The following is an 18643-nucleotide window of genomic DNA, read 5'->3' as shown; positions in this document are numbered from 1 at the left end:
TTACTTAAATGTGTAGGCCTACTTCATGTTTTTATTTTCGTCGCGCCGACACAGAGAGGTCTCATGGCAAGTGTGGGACAGGAAATGGCTAGGAGTGAGGAGGAATCGACCGTGGCCTTGACTAAGATACACCTGTACTCAGGCCATTTGCCTGGTGTGAAAATGGGAAACCACGGAAAACCATCTTCAGGACTTCAGACAGTGGGGTTCGTATCCACTGCTAGTGGTTTAACGTCGCACTGACACATCAAAGGTTTTCGGCGCCACAAGGATAGAAAAGGGTCTGGTGTGAAAATAGAAAACCACGGAAAATCATCTTCACGGCTGCCGACGGTGGGATTCGAACCCACCATCACTTCATTTCTTTATTTTAGCATTATTATTTTAAATGTATATGCAATTATTTTTATATCCCTAATAAATAATGTTATTGGTTTTTACGTCCCACTAACTACTTTTACGGTTTTCGGAGACGCCGAGGTGCCGGAATTTTGTCCCGCAGGAGTTCTTTTACGTGCTTTTACGTGCCGGTAAATTTACCGACACGAGACTGGCGTATTTGAACACCTTTAAATACCACCGGCCTGAGCCTGGATCGAATCTTCCATCTTAGGCTCAGAAAGCCAGCGCCTTAACCGTCTGAGCCACTCAGCCCGGCTTCGATATCTATGCCATGCTTTACAACTATGTTGTTCTGTCCGCAACATGAGCTCAAGTCCAGAGGATCTTTCACACAGTAAATAAATAAATAAATAAATAAATAAATAAATAAATAAATAAATAAATAAATACTTTAAGGAGATGGGTGGAATTAAATGATCACAATGTAATTGTCAGTGAGGAGAAAGGTAACGCCCCTAACGAGAGCAGGGCGCACAGAGACGCCCATTTTAGTTGGTCCCCACCGACACTATTTTTAGGCCAGGACCGAGTTAATTTGAGGAGAGAGCTTTGGTGGTACGATCGCGCCACCTCTCCTTCGCCAGAGCCGCAACGGACTCCGCGGACTCCACATTCCAGCACACGTAGCTCCGGCCCGCTCCACTTCTATTTCGCCAGTGTGAGTTGAGTGTCAAGTGCAGTGTTTAAGTGCTGTAAAGTGCTCCCACTAACCTCCTAACTCCTCAGCAAGTGAACCAGTGGTGGAAGGCTAAGTTTCACTAATTTATCTGTAAGCTAGTGAATATCTTGTTTAATTGCTCCTAAAGTTCCGGATTGTGGTGCGAATAAGGAAATAAAGAGGCTCTTCTTTTTGTGTAGTGCGACATCAAGACGTGTATCATAGTGGAATTTTCGTAAGACGGTGCATCAGCAGCAAGAAAGTTTGTGAAACTCATTCGCCGGTAATTTGGTAAATAGTGGACACGTTTCTCACAACCATTTCCCTACATCACATTTATACTATCTGTTCCTTTAGATCGAATTCACGAAGAGGAGTTTACACTCTTACCTCTAATATGGCTCTGGAAACGCTGCATGGCTGTGATAAGAGCAGAGAGGTTCACCTCACACAGAAGACATAGAATATTTGGAATTGCACACAACTTTACACACACTACAGGGATTAAAACCTGGATTCGAGGTTTTTCAGCCTAAGCAAGAACATTTGAGGAGCTATCTGATAGTGAGATAGCAGCCCCTGTAAAAAAAGCTAAGAACAACGGCCAAGAGGATTTGTCACGCTGACCACGCGTAATCTGCAGGTCTTCACTTGGTAGGCCAAGGACCATCAGGGATGTAGTGCCATATAGTCTGATTTCTTTGTGTAGGGAGGGAGGTGGTTCTACATGAATTTTAGTAAGCTTTCAGGTCAAAAACCTAAGTTCAAAACTACTGGTTAGTTTCTTACGGGGAGAATTGCACACATATATTTAACACCAAGCTCTACAGCATAAGTTGTGGCGTAAGGCCTCTAGAGAGGCCTGGTGCATGTCTTTCTAGTTGACGCCTATAGGTGACCTGTGCATCAGTGAGGACGGATGAACTCTAATGTCGAAGATGGCACACACATCCAGCCCTCGAGCCGTTAGAATTAACTAATTAAGCTTAAAATAACCGACACGGACGGGAATCGAACCCAGGACCCCAGCAACTAACCATTTAGCAGGACTACAGCATAAGTTGAAGAAGAAAACACTCGTGTCTGTACATTTATAAATTACAGTGATCACTGAAATAAAATAACAATAACTTTTGTTATATAAAATAAGATTCGCATGCATACATTATAATAGGTCAATGTTGCTTTTGTGATTGGGAATTGAGATCAGAATAGTAGTAAAAGAGCATACAGCTCAGTTTTAACTCCAAATTTCTGTCATCTACTCCGGGAGCAGCTAATGAATGTTCATACTGCTTGCAATCAGCCAACTACCAGATCAGCGATGAAACTACAATTAATAACGAGATGTCAGATATGCGCCATATTTGCTTGTATTGTTGCTGATAACCTTGTTGTTTTGTGCACGATAATGTCACCAATCATCTGGCACTCACAGCTTGATACCAACATAAACACAATTCAAAGAAATTTATGCAGAAACCGAACTGTTCAGAGAAAACCCATATCCATTTTATTATTATTAAATCCGTTTACTCTCCAGGGTTGCTTTTACCCCCGGATTCAGCGAGGTATAGCACATCTACCTCCTCTAGGGCAGGGTTATGGAGAGAAAGATAGTTGGTCGGGGATACAACTAGGAAGGAGGACAAGTACCTCACCCAGTCGGCCTCACCTGGTGTGCTGAACAGGGGCCTTGTGGGGGATAGGAAGATTGCAATTTGCTTTACTTCGCACCGACACAGATAGGCCTTATGGCGATGATGGGATAGAAAAGGGCTAGGAGTGGGAAAGAAGCGGCCGTAGCCTTAATTAAGGAACAGCCCCAACATTTGCTTGGTGTAAAAATGGGAAACCACGGAAAACCATCTTCAGAGCTGCCGACAGTGGGGTTCGAACCCACTATCTCCCGAATGCAAGCTCACAGCTGCGTGTCCCTAAGTCGCCCGGTTGGGAAGATTGGAAGGGATAGACAAGGAAGAGGGAATGAAACGGCCGTGGCCTTAAGTTAGGCACCAACCGAGCATTTGCCTGGAAGAGAAGTGGTAAACCACGGAAAACCATTTCGAGTATGGCTGAAGCGAGAATCGAACCCGCTCTACTCATTTGACCTCCTGAGGCTGAGTGGACCCCTTTACAGCTTTCGCGCCACTTTTCAAATTTCGTGGCAAAGCTGGGAATCGAACACGGACCTCAGAGGGGGGGGGGGGGGGACAGCTAATCACACTGACCACTACACCATTTTATTCCGCGTAAATTTACCCGCTGCCGGCATTTGAAGTCAGAACTAACATCTTTGAATTTATTATTAAAAGTAAATAATGTCTACCGATGTCTTTTCATTACGGTGCAAAGAGTCCGGCCCCACGGTGTAGGGGGGGCAATGCGTCCTCCTGTCACCCGGCGGCCCCGGGTTCGATTCCCGGCCTGGTCAGGGGTTTTTAATTGTAAATGGTTAATATCCCTGACTTGGAGACTGGGTGTTTGTGTCGTCCTTAACGTTCCTTAACGTTTCCAAAAGATCTGCAGAGGTCGACGCCACGAACAATTTTTTTTTTTTTTTTTTTGGTATAAAGACATGGAGAATATTGCTGGAAACATTACACTGCATTATTACTGTACGTCGTCTTCATATTATCCTTTAATTCATTTTTATTATCTTCCACTCGTGGTTTCGTCCGCGCGGGCATAGTTCCCAACACTAAGAAAAGTATTCAAGCATGCAGGATAGAATATAAAATATATACATCCAATGTGTGTGTGGAGAATGCGTGGACAGCAAGTACGTTACTTGGGAGTGATTAACGTCATACTAACTTAGTGTTATGTATGTCCTGCGTACTTAAGAGCTTTGAAAACAACGACATTTACGTTTGTTATTCATCGAATCTCATTCCTATCCACGGCATACTAAATACACTCAATTCAAATTATTCAAGAAAAGAAAAAATAGAAGCATTGTGGATAGGATCACTTTAATCATCACACAAAAATTAAAAATGTTATGAAAGAAATGTAAAATAACAAACACAGCACAGACTCACAGCGCAGAAAGACACCATACAATCTTCTTGTGTCTTACCCGCAGGATCAATCATCTACAACATAACTTCTACAGCAGAAGTAAATTTCTCGTAAGAATACACGGCACAGGGAATATACGGTAAAGATTCACCCTATTTGCTGAGTAACTAAGTGAGGAAAACAGAAGAAATGCATAATAAATGGTTTGATGGAAACTGAAATCGTCAGTAACTGTTCGTAAATAGAACACCTGAAGACAGCCGTAAAGAACATACCCGGCTTTATACCTCGGTTAACACAGTATATGGCAGTAAGCTCAATTTCCTGCCAAACCGTTTAGAATTACGAAAACAATTCATGTGAACACTTTTGTAGGAAATTTAATTCTAAATATTGTACCTGTTCTCCTTTCCTGATAAGACTAACAGTTTGCCCATTACTTTGGTTTTTATCGAGCAAAACCCGTACCATAACACGTAAAAGCAGGCGGTTTTCGAGGAAAACTGTTGAGTTAAGAACAAAATGCATGTGAACTTGTTTTTGCTTTGTGTGTGTGTTGAAATTTGATATCTAAATACATTTGTTGGGCTCCAGGTATCCATTTTCCTCCGACTTGCTTCACATTTTCTTGATCATAATAATGTTATTGGCTGTACGTCCCACTAGCTACCTTTACGATTTTCGGAGAGGCCAAAGTGCCGGAATTTAGTCTCCCAAGAGTTTTTCACGTGCCAGTAAATCTGCCGACACGAGGCTGACGTATTTGAACACCTTCAAACACCACCGGATTGAACCAGGATCGAACCCGCCAAGTTCGAATCAGAAGACCAGCGCCTCAACCGTTTGAGCCACTTTAACGTCATGTTTTCTCTATCTGCACGGGCCCTTAAAGAGAGACCTTATAGAAAGTACCGGTAGCATATGTTTTATTCCATTTCATACTCTACTATAATTAAGTCAGATACACCTACTATAGTCGTTTAGACGTGATGATTCTACAAACAAGTAAATACATTTTAACATTTATTATAGTAGTAGGGATGGTTAGTCGATTCGAGTCCCGTTGGTGGAAGACATTTTCACTATCAGAATGTTGGCCAGGATAGTAGAGGTGGTGGAATACGATTCCTGCCCGCCCGGGGGCCAGTCTTTTGCGGTCACCATGGTTAGCCGGTTCGAGTCGAAAAAGTTTACCATCAGAATGTTGGCCGGCAGGGTAGTAGAAGTGATCGTATACAATTTCTAATCACTAAATTACGTGCCAAAAGCCAGGGTTAAATTCCAAACCTCTCCAGTGTTCATATGGAATGAGGGAGGGCATATTATCCTGTTGATGGAGATTCATCCGTCGGATGGGGACGTTAAACCTTGAGCAGACACCTTGGTGTTATTCAACAGGAGTAGGTTATGTACCGACACTGGGTTTCACTCTCTCAAGTACCTTACCATCACACTACAGAACACACAACGTGCAACTGTCACACTGGACACTGAAACACATGCACTCGCGTATAATCTTCAAATCTGAGGCAAGGAGTGAGTGACTCTTTGACCAAAGATGGTACGCACAAATAAATGAAGATCGCAAACCAGGCATTAACGTGGCCAATGGATCGGGTTTGTTTTATTTTGCTAAATTATTTAACGTCGCATTAACACATCGAAGGCGAGGTAAGGGGTGGAAAGTGATAGGATTGGGATGGTAGCGTTTGTGGCCTTAATCAAGGTACAGCACCGGCATTTGGTGTGGAAATGGAAAACCACGGAAAACCATCTTCAAGGCTGCCGACGGTAGGCTCCAAACTCACCATCTCCTGAATACAAGCTCACACCTCACCGCACGGCCAACTCGCACGATCCAATGGATCGTATCCAAGTGCATTACAAACCACACACATATTAACAGAGGCAGTAGGGATTTTTGTAAATGGTCATCATCATCATCATCATCATCATCTGTTTCCCTCCAGGTTCGGTTTTTCCCTCGGACTTAGCGAGGGATCCCACCTCTACTGCCTCAAGGGCAGTGTCCTGGAGCTTCAGACTCTTGGTCGGGGGATACAACTGGGGAGTATGGCCAGAACCTCGCCCAGGCGGCCTCACCTGCTATGCTGAACAGGGGCATTGTGGAGGGATGGGAAGATTGGAAGGGATAGGCAAGGAAGAGGGAAGGAAGCGGCCGTGGCCTTCCGTGGGAAACCACGGAAAACCACTTCCAGGATGGCTGAGGTGGGAATCGAACCCACCTCTACTCAGTTGACCTCCCGGGGCTGAGTGGACCCCGTTCCAGCCCCCGTACCACTTTTCAAATTTCGTGGCAGAGTCGGGAATCGAACCACTACACCACAGAGGCGGACTTTTTTAAATGGTACTGATTTTTAGTCTAGGTTGGTTACATTGAGTCTTTTATGAAAGCTAACAGAAATTCGGTAGGGTGTTACCTACACGTCTGTTCGCTGTTAGCTGTGGGTGGAGTATAACACTTTTAGCCTCGCTAGTGTTGAGTTTCCAGAAGCGTCTTTCAATCGTCCCGTGTAGTGAGCTAGCCTAAAATAGCCTCTCCCATTGCACTCGACGTCAGCACCAAATGGATACCCACCAGTTATATTTAGCATGGCTTAGGAGCCAAAAGGTGTAGGAGCCAAATCACCGCTTTTCAACAAGAAACAATATCAAGAAGCCTTTTTTTATATATGCAAAAGACAACAAGCTACCACCACTTGTTTTTAAAATAAGTTAATTACTAATAAATGTGAATTAACACTGAACCCTAGAGTGATGTTAACTTTAGTTTCATTAACCTTGATACAGTTTACTTCCCATAACTGGAATAATTGCAATAAATAATTTATTACATTTCCTACTATACTGCATGAATTGGAATGATTTAGTTGCGCAATATCTTATAGCGAATCAGTGGCGTGGGCAGAATTCCGTCAAGGGGGGATTTTGAGAATGGTTATTCACTTGGAATTTACCGGCATTTTAATTATTTTACAACTTCTACTAGGTCTCAGACACATCACTGAATATATTAAACATAACTTATTTAAATTATGAAACTTGTATGATTAAAACAGCCGGCCCCGTGGTGTAGGGGTAGCGTACCTGCCTCTTACCCGGAGGTCCCGGGTTCGATTCCTGGCCAGGTCAGGGATTTTTACCTGGACCTGAGGGCTGGTTCGAGGTCCACTCAGCCTACGTGATTAGGCTATTGAGGAGCTATCTGACGGTGAGATATGGGCCCCGGTCTCGAAAGCCAAGAATAACGGCCGAGAGGATTCGTGCTGACCACACGACACCTCGTAATCTGCAGGCCTTCGGGCTGAGCAGCGGTCGCTTGGTAGGCCAAGGCCTTTCAAGGGCTGTAGTGCCATGGGGTTTGGTTTGGCTTGATTTTTTTATGATTAAAACAATGTGGTTTTGATTTCTTACATATTTCTCCATTTCATGTCTATTTACTTTTTTTAAAATAGTCGTTTAACGTCGCATTAACTCACAGATTTTCAGACTCTCAGGGATGGGAAAATGACGCGGTCTTAATTAAGGTACAGCCCCAGAGTATTTGCTGGGAAACCCCGGAAAACCATCTTCAGGGCTATCGACGGTGTGAAGCAAATCCCGTGTCCCGAATGCAAGCTCAGAGCTACACGATCCGAAACAGCACAGCCAACAACAGTCATCAATGATCTGCATTTAAGGCTGTCGCCCAGGTGGCAGATTCCCTATCAATTGCTCTCGGTTTCAGTCTATTATTGTGTTAATAAAATCAACATAATGTGATCATATTCACTGAAGCTGAAAATGGAATGTTTATCATTGCTGAGAGATTTGGAACTTCAGTCTACCCCTAATCGTCCAACACTATGCACATGTATTTTTAAATTTTAAATAATGGATAGAAAATTCATAACCCGCGGTGTTACAAATAATGCAACGAAAACTAAAATAGGCCCGCACTTCCTTTCTGAACTTATGATAGAAATGAAGCATTTGTTGACTGAAACATGCTGAACTAGAAGTTAAATCTTTTAAAATGTACCGGTAGGTACTTTAAATTGTAAGTCTTAAGGCGCTCACCCTTCTTGCAATGCAGCATTAAACACACACTTGCGTATCGGCATGTCGAATCTTCTATCGCATAACCGCTGGTACCTACACAGTCTTCAACTGTCGCTGATTAGAGAATGAACCGAAGAGAAAGAAATGAATGTAGTGGAACTGTTATGTCCCTGTTTTTTTTCCTTTTTTTTTTCTTCTCCCAATGCACGATGCCTATCAAATCAAAAGCATTCCTTCTTTAAGTCAGTGTTAGCCTATTACATACGTCTCCTTTTTCCCGAACTTGGCCTCTATTTCGTTAGTAAAAACGGCATTCAACCGGTTTTCTTTTCAAATATTCAAATTAAAAAGTCCGGGTTTTCCAAGTTTACTATAAATCCTTAAAATTTAAAATGTTAGGAAGAAAATTATAACCGAAGTACGGTAACAATCGTTCGAAATCGCAAAAACAATCTTGTCTCACACACGTCGCACAGGTTACAATACCGTATATTAATCGCCCTGAATGATTTTGTTTTGCTATTCCAGCCCATAATATCAATGTAGAAACTATGGTCTAAATGAGGTTATGAGCACAATAGTGGCCTAACCAACATTTGTGGATTAAGTGTGTATCAGCCTATAATAGCACTTTATGGCACCGGAATCCAGTGCACAAGCTTATTGTTGTGCTGAAACGTAGTGCATGCTGGCGACAGACGGCTTTGGCCATTCTAGGCACTGAGCTTAGGCTATTAAAAGCAGGTGCCGCACTTCATCCAAAGCCCACCTGGTGGCCATGATTATTAAGGCGTAAAATCTATATGGTCTGACACTGTGCTTAGCCGGTTAGAGTCCCGTAGGTCGAAAATAATTCATCTTCAGAATTTTGACGTATAGGAGAGGGGGAAATACCAAGGAAGTGTAAAGAGATAATGTACAAAATGGGTTATGTTATATCGATAACCTCACAAAATGTATTATACATCCACATTGACCTATGCGGCTGAGACCTGGACAATGATAAGTAGGGAGGAGAGTAGAATTTAAGCCAGTGAAACAAAATACCTAAGAAGAATGATAGAAAAGACAAGGGAAGTCAGATTGAGAAATGAAGATGTGAGAAAGGAAGTCAGAATGGAAAGTTTAAATGAGGGAATTCAAAGGAGTAAACTAAGATGGTTTGGGCATATAAAGAGGATGGAGGAGGAAAAAATACCCCAATAAAGAGGAGTGCAAGAAAAAAACTGGACTGGGACAAAATGATGGAAGAGGAATGGTGGAAGAAGAGAGGAAGGTGGTGAAGTGCCATAAATGTCCCGACCCAGTAAGAGCTGGATAAGGGAAAAGGAGGAGGATGATGATGATAATTTATAATGCTGTAATACATTAATGCAAGCATAGAATACTTTACCCTTTCTAACAAAATGGAGCAAACAGGACTCTGTGACAACAAGTAGAAAAATGGTACTGTCCAGAACAGGGTGTCCGGTCATTTTACATAAGTTATTATGTACAGCTACACACTTTTTGCAATAAACAGGGGAACCACAATGCAGTGTCCAAATGGCAGCTTTTCTTCATTAGTTCATTCAACACATCTTCTGAATTTAGAGACTGTAATGTTCAGGGGTGCCAAGCCATTCATCCTAGTATTTCCAATGTGTATTTAGATGATGTAATGTTGAAAAAAAAAATCATCTACAGTATATGTGTTGATGCAGGCAGCACAGATAGAATTCCTACCAATGTAAATACATTTGCAGTTGCATATGATGACATGCAATTTTTCTGTACCATTATTTTAACTTGGTGTTCAAATCGTCTTGGCAGCCACTTTTATCATTGGCATAAAAGTCTGTGTGTAAACAGAAGGCCGAAGAATGGTATCTTCACTAGACTATTATTGTTTCTGGTTTGACTTGTTACTTTGAATGTGAGAAACTGAGGAGGAGATTCAATTAATCATCATTCAGTGATCACTGGTCTGTAAATATTTGGCGCAAAGGGTTTTCTGGTGTAGGAGACAGTGAACTGAAATAAACTGTTAGAAGCTCTGGGAGGCATTTTTTCTTATTGCATTACTCATGTTTGCAAATTTAGTCTATTAACTGGTTAGATACAAGGCATTTTGGGTTAAAGAAAGATTATTCCAGTAAGGCTTTACTTGTAGTTTTCAACTCGTTACCGCAGATATTTTACATTCAAGAGCTCAGCACTGCTGTTGTGCTACCCATGGTCTTTGATAGGGTAGATCATGGGAGATATCTAGGGATATTATACTAGATGAAAGAGTAGTTGAATGGATGGCTAATTTTGTAGAAAATAGAACTCAGAAAATAAAAGTAGATGAAGGATTATTTGATCCTATAATGATTAAGAGGAGGGTACCACAAGGTAGTATTACTGAAATATGTTCTTTTAATAAATATTATAATGGTAAACTGGGTAAAAAGTCAGGTTGTAAGTTTTACAAAGAATTCCTCACAGTTATAATTACTGTACTGATAGAGTGAATCTTACAGGGAGCACTGTTAAGTTCCTAGGTGTTAATATAAAGAAAGATCTTCATTGGGGTAATCACATAAACATGATTGTAAATAAAGCTTACAGATCTCTTCATATGGTTATGAGGGTATTTAGGGGTTTAGTAAGGATGTAAAGGAGAGGGTGTGTTACTGGTAAGATCCCAATTAAAGTATGCTTCCAGTACACTGAACCCTCACCAGGATTATTTGATTCAAAAACTAGAAGAGATCCAAAGGAAAGCAGCATGAGTTGTTCTGGGTGATTTCCAACAAAAGAATAGTTTTACAAAAATGTTTAAAACATTGGGCTGGGAAGACTTAGTAGTAAGGAGGTGAGCTGCTCGACTAAGCAGTATGTTCTGAGCTGTCAGTGGAGTAAATAATAATAATAATAATAATAATAATAATAATAATAATAATAATAATAATAATAATAATAATAATAATAATAATAATAATAATAATATTGTCTGAGCTACCATATGCATGCAAATATGACACCATCTCTGCTGCCTGCACGTCAGTTTCATCATTCCATTTTATTCAGTCAGATGGCGGATTAAACAGAATTTCTCTTAACTGTCTATGGCTGAAATAAACACCATAAATGTATCATCAGAGGTCTTTTATATGGCGACATTGTTTGATGTGGATTAAACCACTACTGGCAGTAAGAAACAGTTTGGTGGAAGAGGGAGTTTTCAAGCCACAGTGTTCACTTCTAAACCATATCCTCTTTGATCCTGAGAAGAAAACTGTTTTGCTTTTACTAAATTGTGAACGTTAAAATGTGTAGTGGATTAATTATATTGTATAATGCCAGCAGAACGTACCCTCTGTTGATGGGCTGATAGTTGGCAATGTCATTGACCTGTGAACCCATTGTTGACATGGAAGTATTTAATTCACTGGTAATGAAATCAGGTGTCCAATCTGTGAATTACCTTGATGTACTAAGCCGAACAGTGCTCGGCCAGTGAGTGCTCTGGAACGTGCACTTCAACAAGTAAAATATTTCCTGGAGAATCATTAGTTACAAAGAAAATGCAAGTGATATTGCTTGTAGAAAATTGAGTTTTAAGCACACATACTGTACTTTATTTTGTGACAGGACCAATCATTTGATCATTATTTTGGTCTTAAGTGGATAAAACATGCACAAGTTCAGTAAATTCTTACATATGAATGGCCGCCGTTTTTAAAAATATTGAAAAATCGTAATAGGCCTGTGTTTGAACTGAATGTCTGAGATACATTCATACCAAATTTCACCTCAAATGGTCCAGTAGTTTTGTAGTGATTGAACGAGAAACAAACAAACAAACACTATCTTATTTTAAGCTATTACATGAATTTTGCAAATACAGTGTGGCCCATAAGTCACTTGATAAAATAGTATTTCAGTATCAAATAATTACCCTAAACAGATCCAACATGGTAACATGGAGTCAGCACACAAATGTTAAGTGCTCAAAGTGTCCTTCTTTTACAATGCATTAGTAACATCATTTCAGCACAGAAGCATGAATGGAGTCAGTAACATCCTGGGATGATACTTTGATGAATTAATTTAATACATTTCTTCAAGTACTCTCAATCTTGGTCTTTTCCCGAATAAACTCATCTTTCATTTTTCCTCACACTGAAAAATTCATTGGGTTTAGATCTGGGGAACGTGCAGGCCAGTCTGTGGTTACATGTTTACCAATTCATGTATGAAATGTATCAGCAAGTGGCTGTGTGGTTTGGGTCACATTAGCTATCAGCTTGCATAGTGGGTTAGAACTCCACTGTCAGCAGCCATAAAGATGGTTTTCTGTGGTTTTCCACTTTCACACCATGTAAATGCTGGGGCTATACCTTCATTAAGACCATGGCTGCTTCCTTTCCCCTCCTTGCATCACTGAAAACCTTCAATGTGTTCGTGTGACACTAAACCACTAGCAAAAAAAATACTCTTTAGTTTGATGGTAATAATAAAATAATAACCTGAAAAATTTGTGTGACACAAGGGAAATTAAAATTAATTATTTTTTTTCTCTCTTTCAGCCCTTTAACCTCGTGCAATCATGTCTGACGATGAGGATGTTTATTCGTAAGTATCAAAATATTTCTTTCTTCTATGCTAAAGTCTGTTGGTACATGGTGAAATGTTGTAATAACTGATAATAGTAATAATAAATTGGATAGGAATTCATATTGAGATAAACATAACGTCAAATCAGAGAGGGAAGAGGGAGCAGTAGAAAGAAGAGATCAGAACAAACATGAAAATAGAATAGGCATGGACAGTTTTCTAATCTTCATATTCTGACATTTGAAGATCTCAGTTAATATGGTCCCTTGATGAGTGTTGAAGCCCTCCTCTTTATGAAGTTTTTTTAAAAATAATTTTTATAACTGTTAGGTTCTTCAGTTTGCTGAAACTAATTTTGAATAATAAATTTATAAACTACCTGAAAAAAGAAAACATATGATAACAGTATTATACTTGAAAAAGGAGCAACTTAGGTTTATTAAGTTAATTTTAATTATGTTGTTGAAAAAGAAACAAATGTAATTAATTTTAATTATGATGTTTCTTCTTTCAAGTACACTACTGTTACTATATGTTTTCTTTTTTCAGGTAGTTTATAAATTTATTATTCAAAATTAGTTTTGGCAGACTGAAGAAGCTACAGTTATAAATTAACTGAATTGAAAGTGAAAAGGGATGGCTTCAGATATTACAAAAACAAAGAAAATATCTTGATGAATCTGCAATGTAAAACAGCTCATCTAGAGCTGAGAAATATATGTGAAAGAATCAGATTGATGAGGAAAAAGCCCATCAGCAGAAAGATGAGGAGATCGTTCATGTCCCTTCTTTCTGTTGATCTTTCTTTCTCACTACAGTCCCCATCTAGATCAATTAACAAGTATATTTACAAATTAATTTTGGGCAGGTGATAAATGATGTAAAAACACTTCTTAGCTGGAAATAAAATTAATCACATTGATTGTTTAGATAACTGGTGAGAAACTGAAATGAAATTTGTTACAAGATGTCAACTTTCAATTGTCCAATTGCAACTTTTGTTTGATGAATTTCTTTAGTGAATTATGGTTGGACAAATGAAAATGAAAATCCACATCCTGTTTCCAGTCATTTGACTGGGTCAGGAATGGAATGAACGAAGCCCCCATCTAGCAGCAAGGATAGGAATTGTGCTGGCTGCCGAAGCCTGTATTACTGCTCTGAATGACAGATTAAATGATAGTGGAGAGAGTTGCTGGAATGAAAGATGACAGGGAGAACTGGAGTACCCGGAGCAAAACCTGTCCCACCTCCACTTTGTCCAGCACAAATCTCACATGGAGTGACCGGGATTTGAACCACGGAACCCAGCGGTGACAGGCCAGTGTGCTGCCACCTTAGTGATGGATGCTCTGGGGTTGGGCAATAATAATAATAACGAAATGGTGTATGGCTTTTAGTGCTGGGAGTGTCTGAGGACATCTTCAGCTTGCCAGGTGGAGGTCTTTTTATTTGACGCCCGAAGATGACCTGCACGTTGTGATGAGGATGACAACAGATACACCTAGCCCTCGTGCCAGTGGAATTAACCTACGACGGTTAAAATTGCTACCCTGCCGCGAATCAAACCCAGGACCTCTGTGACCAAAGGCCAGCACGCTAACCATTTAGCCTTGGAGCCGGACATATAATTATATGGCCTCAGATACCCTGTCCAGGCATTTCAATTTGACACCATCTAGGTTACCTGTGCATCAGTTTTGATATTCCGGTTTACTCTACCAGATATCAGAGTACCGTAAACCAAACCTCTGTTGGATTATTTATGGTTGTGTTTTAATTAATTCTGTAGGGTAAACTTGAAATATGTCACCAGGGATATCTTGCATACCTTCATCATATGGCATGGAGTGTCAAATGGACTTGTTTTTCCACCCCTTTCAAAAGAACGACTACCTCTGCTGGATTTAAATCTGTGATATTGGGATCCAGAGGCTGACTCACTACCACTAGTCCACAGCTCGGTTAAACAAAAGTTGCAACTGGACAATTGAAAGTTTTACACAGAATATATCATTAGTACGAAAGCCTTATTTCTGATGTAGAAAGCCAAGAGGACGGCTGAGGGGATTCGTCGCACTGATCCTGTTCCATGTCGTAATTTGCAGGTCTTTAGACTGAACAGTGGTCGCTTGGTAGGCCAAGATCCATCAGGACTGTAGAACCATGGGAGAAAAAAATGAAAAGCTTTACCATTATTAGCACTTATCTGTGACTAAGCTTTAAATTTTAAAAATTTGCTCTCATGTAAACAAGGGTACCTGAATGAGACAGTAAAATCATGCTTGGTTCATTCATAAGAACATGTGCTTGATCTCTCATCTGGAAACAGTGCCAAAATGTCCTAATATTTGAACATTTTAGTGTTTCTGACAAATCAGACATATGAAGGGAACTGGGTAAAAAAATTTGAAATTATGACAAATTTTGAACAGTATTCTGAATGCCTGAAGATTGCAGAGTACTTATTTTCAGTACCAGGGGATAATGCTAATATAGAGAGGTTGTTTTCTTTAACGCCTGCCCAATGGACTGAATTTTTTAATTATTTAAGCACTGAATCAGTGAAGGGTTTATTATTTGTGAAGTACAATTAGAAACATTTTGAATTCATAGAATTTTATAATATTGGCAAAAATCCTATCAACAGGTAAGCACAAGTATGGCTAACAATGTCACATAATGGCAAGAAAATTCATGTTTTTAATATTATGGTTATTTAATAGTATAATGTGCCTCTTTATAAAAGCCATCCTAGAATAAACCAGAAACTCATTTAATGATCCGCAATATGTTGACAGAAAATGTTCAAGGTAAAATCTTGTTGCTCGATAAAGTATTTTACATCTTGGTCAGATGTGCACCACATTTCAGGGCCCAGTCCCTTCATTTGAGTAGTGGTCATCTAGTCAGCCTACTCAATGCTCTTGGGTAAACTCATCGTTAAATGTGTACCAAGTTAATGCATTGGTGCAATGGCAGCTGAAGAGTCTGTCTTATATAACACCGAGATTACAAAACTTTACCTCCTAAAACAAGGAGTAGATATATTTTATCATCTTGGGGTTTCCCGCTTTAAAAGACGAGGTCGCCTGCATTTAGTGCAGGTCACAAACATTATTTAATATATTTAAGGGTGAATAAACCAAAATCTGTACTTTGTTAGGTACACATTTGAAACTTCAAACACAATTGTATTTGCGTTACCCTAGCTACAACACAAAATTTGCAACTGGTATGTTAAATAACTTCTCAGATAATTGACTTTATATTATATTTTTAAACAAAAGCCATAAAATAATAATAATAAACCTCCTTGCACAATGGTTTTCAAGGTAGATACTTTTTCTACAAGTTCACCTTGATCTTTTCAAGGATTTCATTGATGATTTTTTCCATTATAATACTACAGAGATATTAATTATTATTTAATATATTTTACTTCATTTTTCAGAGAAAACAGCATTGTATTAGATGAATAATGAAAATTTGCTTTCCTTATTGATACACTTTACAATTTTAAGACCTTTTTTTAAAGAAAAACCTTAGAAGTAATTTAGATTCTTTTCAATGTACAGTCAGTTTTCCCAAGACTATACCAATATTTCAGTAAAAGAATAAAGATTGGTGACCTTTTTAGATTGATCAAAATTGCTAAAATGAATATGTTGGTGAGTAGATAGGAAAACCAATTGCAATAAAATAAAATTGGAAACATAAATTTCATAAAAATAACATACAGAGTGTTTCAGAACTATACCGACAAAAAAATCAGGGATGCTCTTCGTGTTATGTTAAGAATGATGGTGTAATCAGCTTGGCGGAGAAAATTTTTCTTTTCGAGAAAATGAGGTTACTTTGTTACAAGTTTAAATTGATGAACTCGCCGTATTTGCTGTATATCAATTACTAGAATGTAAAGATTATAATTTCATTTCAAGAAGTAAATTAAAAGTAAATATTACATTTTGTAAAATGTAGGTAACGATTACAAGTAAAAATTACTAAGAAAATCATCATTATTAGCAATTCAATTACATTTAATCATTTACTTCCCTTTGAGAGGAACCAGTTCATGTGGTATCTACCATAAATCACTTATTATAGATTTGAAATAAATCTTGTCAGAGAACTCAGGCTTTACAGGGTAAAAGTATTGTTATGTTAAGAAACACTGATTTGATTATTTTATCATGTATTTCAGATAATGCAATGAGTAACATGAGAGAATGGCACTTTCTAATAAATATTCTCTGCTTTTCTTTTCAGTGAGGAGGAGGAGGAGGAGGTTGAGGTGTAAGTATCCTTTATTGTATTTTAAAAATACTTGTATGGTATTACCGTTTATAAAGTGTTATTATTACAACAGAGTAAGTCCTGAAAATCTAATTGACTGTCTCAAACTGGGCTGGTATAGTTCTCCTGCAGCTGTAACATTGTCCGGCTCCATAGCTAAATGGTTAGTGCACTGGCCTTTGGTCACAGGGGTCCTGGGTTCGATTCCCAACAGGGTCAGGAATTTTAACCATCATTGGTTAATTTGGCTGGCACGGGGGCTGGGTGTATGTGTCGGCTTCATCATCATTTCATACTCATCACGACGCGCAGGTCGCCTACGGGTGTTAAATCAAAAGACCTGCATCTGGCGAGCCGAACATGTCCTCGGACACTCCTGGCACTCAAAGCCATACACCATTTCCTTTTTTAGCTGTAACATTTTAAGCAGGGTGAAAGTGTACTATCGGGAGCAGACCTTCAAATGTTCAGAGGTTTGCAAAGAACACTATTAAATATGTTGTGCTATGAAAAATAGAAATGCAATTTAAAAGAATGTTTCTGTATCATCTTGCAACAAGTCCTCTTGTAATTGGAAGGCAGCTGATGAGTGGGGATGTTCAGTCATATAACAATACATTATCATTTCCCATGAACCAATGACTGTAAAAGCCTGATAGTTTGTCTTGAAGAAAACTTGAAATTAATCTTGAAACTTTCTTGCTAGTATCTTTTAAAGCAACAGTAACATAAACTGTCATATGAATGTAGAAATGTTATATTGTGTTAGGCATTTTATTGTGTCCCTTACTTCCTAAATACTTTTAGGCAATATCCAGAGTGGCACAACAGTGTATGAACTATCTTAGCAAAGATCTCAATGGGTTTCATCACTAAATAAATAACAATAGGACTACTCCACAAATAATTTATCAAGGGAGATATTCAATAAATTTCCAAATTCTTTGAAATTATTTAAGGAGAGGCTAAGTGAACAACTGATAGGGAATCTGCCACCTGGATGACTGCCCTAAATGCAGATCAGTGATAATTGATTGACGGGGGTGGCATGGAAGACAGATCTGTACTGGACAGCCTAATACTAAGTTTCTAGGAAATGGTTTCTATATTTATGAAGAAAGCAACAGATTTCTCATTCTATACCATCAAGCCAGTAAGAGCCAGTTTGCACAGAATCACAGTTACTAGCTGCTGCAGATGTGAATGGCAGATGTTGTCTCCATCTGGGAGGTTTGCTCCAATCAAAGCAAATATGTCAAAAAGTGAGGATTGTAGAATGTTGTTACTAGCAATCCACAATCATCCTTTATTGGTTGAATGACCATCAAAATGACTATAGCATACATTATTTAAAGATCTGAGAAGGATGACAAAAAGTTTTTCCATTATTCTAGGATGTCCAAGAATTTGTTTGATGACCTGTTCATCAACTAAATGAACAATCCACTGCATCCTGGCTTTATTTGTTTATGACATAACTCTGGTAGAACTCAATAGGCTGGCATCAACTAGAACAATAAGAAAATGGCTGCTATGGCCAGAGGCCCGTTGCATCCAAATGTACCAATTCTAAACAGTGGTTTGCTGCAGCTATTTCAGACTTTTGATGGCACGATT

General features: G+C 39.1%; 1 long non-coding RNA gene across 1 annotated transcript; it reads left to right on the top strand.

Moving 5' to 3' along the window:
* The first annotated feature begins 904 nt into the window (after positions 1–904).
* Positions 905–17030, top strand: LOC136865984 (uncharacterized). Its single transcript, XR_010859473.1, has 3 exons — positions 905–1060; positions 12703–12748; positions 17000–17030. It is a non-coding gene; the product is annotated as an uncharacterized lncRNA (long non-coding RNA).
* Positions 17031–18643: the final 1613 nt, after the last annotated feature.

Source organism: Anabrus simplex, chromosome 3, assembly GCF_040414725.1.
Source record: "Anabrus simplex isolate iqAnaSimp1 chromosome 3, ASM4041472v1, whole genome shotgun sequence".
Taxonomy (NCBI): Eukaryota; Metazoa; Arthropoda; class Insecta; order Orthoptera; family Tettigoniidae; genus Anabrus; species Anabrus simplex.
This window is presented reverse-complemented; position numbering and strand designations above follow the sequence as displayed.